This window comes from Rhamphochromis longiceps, linkage group LG3 (assembly GCF_057381845.1).
Source record: "Rhamphochromis longiceps isolate RC_006_pf linkage group LG3, R_longiceps_female_GT1.1, whole genome shotgun sequence".
In the NCBI taxonomy this organism is placed as follows: Eukaryota; Metazoa; Chordata; class Actinopteri; order Cichliformes; family Cichlidae; genus Rhamphochromis; species Rhamphochromis longiceps.
Genome location: NC_140559.1, coordinates 25,314,218 through 25,319,901, shown reverse-complemented (window position 1 = coordinate 25,319,901; position 5,684 = coordinate 25,314,218).

Sequence of the window (5,684 nt, the reverse complement as noted above, 5' to 3'; positions counted from 1 at the left end):
TCTATTTTTCTGGCGTGCTGTAGGTTATTGTTATGTACTACATTTGTTACTCATTTATGAAGCACAGCACATGTTTCCTACTTGTAATTACCGCTACTTGTACATATACCTAAAAAGTTATGCAAATATGTACCCATAACTTGTTTTTCAAAATTTAAATAAAAGGGATGTGTCTCCAAACAGCCATCTCTTTCCTGACAATTCCCTTTGTGCATATTCTCTTACATATGATAAGTCAACATTGAAACACCTGCGGCTTTTAGTCAGGTGCGGCTAATGTATGTACAAAACAGGATTTTTCCCCTGATTTTAGCTTGTGCGGCTAATATTCAGGTGCGCTTTGTAGTCCGGGAAATATGGTATTCAAATTCAGTTTCTGATGGCACAGATTTCTGCCCATACCTGAAGTCCTTACTAATTCTTTTATTCTGCTGGTTATATTTTTGTTTGCTGTCAACATGCCTGCCTGTAGTTATCTCCACCAGTCAGAACTAACACTGTCTTTTATGGGCATCTCAGAGGCATAACATGGCAAAGACACTTCAAGAATTTAGAATATAAGTCTGCATGTGAATTTCTTGATGCCAAAAGGAGTGTTTGTCTAAAGATACAGTGTTGTGAGTTTGATGTCACTAGCCACACCCAGGCCTCATTATCGTTGGACCTGTTGAAAGAAGAAATATAGAACCTGTCTGAAAAACTTGAGCAGGCTAAAAGATTTCAAAAAGCAACACATCATGTTTCAATCTAAAAAGACACCTGAGAAACAAAATAACTGATATCTATCAGTCTGTAAAGAACACTTGGGAAGGTTTGAGTCCCGTTACATCAGACATGAAACTAACACAGCATTTCATGAAAATCATACCAACAGGCAAACATGTTGGTGATACTGTGATGGTCTGGGGCTGTTTTGCTGCTTCATGACCTGAATGACTTCATTCTGCTCTCTGTCAGAAAATCCTGAAGGAGAATACGGCTACGTCAAGGACATCATTGTACTCAATTCATGCCCTGAAGCTCAAGCATACTTGGGTTATCTAGCGGGACACCAGCAAGTCCACCTTTGCTTAAGGTCATGTCAAAGCATTTTTTTTAACCGTTCAGACAATTCATACTTGAAAAACCTCCAATATCGACCAAAATTCTTCCACAGTGATGTGAAACATTTACTGCCAATTATCACAAATGCTTGATTGCAGTTCTTTCTCCCAGGGGCAGCACAACCAAGTTTTTAGGTTTAGGGGCAGTTATTTAGCCACTGCACCGTATTTCTCTTAGTGTCAATGAGCAATCTAAGCAGAAGTCCCCAGCCCTTCCTTTGCCTGAACACCACCTCCAGCTCTTCTGGTGCATACTAAGACCTTCCCAAGCAAGGTGAAAGACATCTCTTCAGCATTTCCCAAAATCTACCCCAAGATCTCCTTTTAGTTTGACATGCGCTAAATACTTTATCTGACTTCTTCCAATGTGAAGGAGCATCCTGAACGGCTTAACTCCCTATCCAATCTCTAAGGGTTAGCCAGAATTCCTCTTTCAACTGTGTGTATCCAGAATTGGATTCTGTCAGTTGACTGAAGCACTGGGTGAGGACTGGATTCAGTGTGCAAGTTGTGTCATCACAATCGTGTCATCTCTCAAAACAGTTCAGCATTTTCTGTTAAACCTGCCTGAATCTCCAGAGTTTGGTGGCATGTCAACATACTGACACCAAGACACTAATTTTCATTAGTACAGAAAGTCCTCTAAACCAAGCAGGATCACACTATGTTAGTTTTTATATTTAAACATGAAATTATAGCCTACAAAAAAACAATCAAACAAAAAAAACTATAAATACTTATAATTAAAACGTTTGTTTACCTGCAATATAAACACTTGAAATTTAATTCAGCTTGCAAATCTGTATAACGGCCTTAATTTCCTTTCTCTCAAAAATAGACACTGTGGAAAATTAAATCCAAAAATGTTTGTTTCATCGTGAAACTCAGGCACAGCTGGATTCTTGAGGAGGAGGATTAAGAGTGGTTAGCATTCATGAGGGCAAAGGCAGCTTTCACTGCTGTCTTAATGTCACAGCTCACCCACTCTGTGTGTGGAGGTGTGTGTGTGTGTGCATGTGTTTGTTTTTATTGCCAAGGTTTTTAAGGTGTGTGACCTTTTGTTTCTGAAAGATGGACTTTCCCTTAAGAGAAGAAGAAGCACTTTTAATGGAAATCAGCTACACACAAACACACTTTTTTTTTAAGAGATGGCAGTAAGACTCAAGCATATGCACACACACCATATATGCAAGGCTCTAGGCTCCAAGCAAAATGAGTCAAAAACAGTGACTATATAGCAAACATGGATGTATCCAGTGTGATATCATCTGTTGGTTTTTGACAATTATCTACATTTTAGATCTTCTGCTTTGATTCTTAAAACTCACATATCTATAGTGGCACTGATTTTTCTCCAGAAAAAACCCTCATCCCAACACAAATATAATGTTATTGATCCTTTTTCGTGAGGCTCATTATTTTTACCTTCAACAAAACATTTTTCGACTAATTTGTTTGGAACGCATCTTACAATAGAACTTTATATGAAAAAGTTGGTAAATATTAAGTCCTTCCTCATTTTTTTATCCTAATCTTTTAACCTGATTGAATAAAATCATCCTTTTTTCCCACTCATGTAAAGGTGGGTCACTTTGGTTGTAACAGTGCAGTCAAAATGACCTTTTTCCCAAAAAATATTTTTCTGTTCTCCTGGGCAATCAAGAAACACTCGCAGGCCACATGAGATATATAATCTCTTTGGAAAGTTCTGGGTTTAAAACCTCCAAAGAAGAGTTGGTTAGAATTCCTCCACAATGATGTGTAAGACAAAGTCACACAGAAAAATGAAAAGTGTATCTTTACCACCACCTTCACCACAGACTGCACCTGGGGTCTTGCCTGGTGTGATAGACTCCTGCCTCTATGGATCTTGTGCTCAGAGCTTGTTCCTGTGCTGCTATATATATATATATATATATATATATATATATATATACAAACGCAGATATATAGATAGGTTATGTGTTGTGAGAATGATTCCCTTTTTTGTGAGTATGAGGTCCAAAGACATGCTTGGTCTTTCAAAACTGGCTGTAGTTTTGACTCTGACTGAGACTGATTGTCTCTTGTTGTTAGTCCTGTGATGGTCTGATGACCTGAGATAGGCTCCAGCCCCACTGTGGGGGAGCACCCTGAATTGGTTCAGTGGTTAAGAAAATGGATGGATGAATAAATATACTCTAATGCAGGATATTTGTCAGACTTTATAACTGAAGGCTTGTTTTCTGGAGCTAATTATCGATCACAAAAACAGGAACTAACTTTTAATGAAATATACTTTCTGTTTTTCCAGTAAATAAGAGTTTAAAAATGCCAGCTGTGTTTATCTTAATAATTTAAAAAATAAAAAATAAAATAAAAATCGTCTACACCAGTCTGACTTCAATTTCCTGTCACCAATCATTATGTAACCCCAGGTGTCACCTTTCCATTTTGGTGCGGAGCAAAATGTTATTTCCCATCTGAATGTTCCCATGAAGGGAAAAAGAAAAAACAATAAAAGGTGGTAGCGTGGGGTGATGAAAAAAAGAAATCACTGCTCTGTATGTGGTTTTTAAGTTTTTCTTATTTTTTGAATCGTCAGGTTGAGAACCACCACAGAGTAAATGGAGACGGAGCTAATGATGGCACTCAGACAGATGCTCCGGACTGGGTGTGCAGACGGGGGGAGGTTAGTCAGACTGAAATGGGGTAAATTAAAGCCTCTGAGCATCAGTAATGAGCTGGACACTCAGCGAACAGTCACTCAAACCACAAACAGTACAAACAAGCACAGTTTCATGTCAGACAGTAAGAGTAAACAGACTTACTCTGAGCTCTGCCGCTGGCATTTAATGTGAAGTTCAGAAAGACTTTCAAACAAGCCTGAGCAATGACTGTGAAAGAGACATAACAGCCTGCTAAATGTTCATCACAAAAACCCATTAATGGTGGCTGTGTACACTAACTGAGCTATTTTGTGGAACAACCACAGGTAGTATATAAAAGATGGTGTCACCTTTTGGGTTTGACTGCACATTTTCAAACCTCAAGCCATTTTTTACCATTAAAAATCCTACATGTGACAACAAAAGAACAAATAAGGTTGAGAGGTCCAGCTCAGTGAGTCCAATCTGATGAAATGAAGCCTAGCACTCATCTATTGTTATGAAGGGGGAAACTGTCTGTAGAATTTCAGTTTTTTGGCTCTTCCCCATTGGTTAAATTTTTAAGTCACTTATGCTAAATAGACTCCAATTTGTTCGTGTAAATGGGGAGTCTTCTTCACAGACCAAGATCAAATATGGAGTTCCACAAGGTTCTCTGCTAGGACCAATTCTTTTTATATTATACATGCTTCCTTAAGCCGCATTTGAAGTCATAGTATGCATTTTCATTTCTATCCTGGAACAGCCCCCCATGGAATACCTCTGTCTGTCAATGAAACCAGATAACCATCACACACCCACTGGTTAAATTGCAGGAATGTCTTAAAGGCATAAAGACCTGGATGACCTCTAATTTCCTGCTTCTAAATTGAGAAAAAAACTGAGGTTATTGTACTCTAATCTTGTCTCCGGTAACACTGTGATGAATCTTGGAGTCACTTCAAGCCAACATATGTCCTTCAGTGAGCACATCAAAGAACAATTAGGGGTGCCTTCATACATTTGCATAATATTTCCAACACTAGAAACATCACATCTCAGAGTGATTCTAAAAAACTAGTTCATGTATTAGAACGTCTACTGTCAGAATTCAATATTATCAGTAGGTGTTTTTTATACAGGCGGTTGCCCGGGGCGGCATCACGGGCATCGGCAAAAAAAAATTGCTCGTACTCATGCTGCCCCGACATCAGCCGGCGAATATTGGGAATGGCATAGGCACCGATCGGTTTTCTATCACCCATTTGCTGGGAGTAAGGATGCCCTCTGTTTGCGAGGTGCGCCTGCTCGCTGCTGAAGTCAAAGTAAACTTTATTGTCATCTCCGCTACATACAGTCCAGTATATAGAGAGACGAGACGACGAGGCTCCAGTTACAGCAGTGCAAATAAACAAACAATAAATATAAGAAGAGTAAGAAAATAAATATATACTTTAGGACCAGGGGTAAAGGGATCAGTAACAATTTAAAATTTATAATTTACAGTTTGATGATTTAAAGTCTCACACACAAACCGTCGAAAGGGGAGGGGGACGGCTGCTTCCAAATAGAGCACATTTCATTCATAATGTTGTAAATCCAAGCCCATTATGTATTCATGATTTGAATCCTGGGTTGTGTGAAATCCCAAAAATAAACCCTAGACAAAGCAAATCTGTGAACTAAGGTGTAGGTCTATTAGGTTATGTTGTGGTGATCCTCGGGTTGGGGGATGGGTGTTCATACTGCAGTCCAAAATTAAAACCAATGGAAGATGGACAAGAAAAGTTCAAAGCCATCAGGTGCTCAGTTTAGAAAAAATAGAAAAGAAGAGGAGGAGAGACGAGCAAAAGATACAGGTAAGCAGATGTGTCATTGGATAATGGCAGGTCATCCTGAAACGATCAGAATCAGAATACTTTATTACTAAGGAAATAATGTGGATTACAGTTAC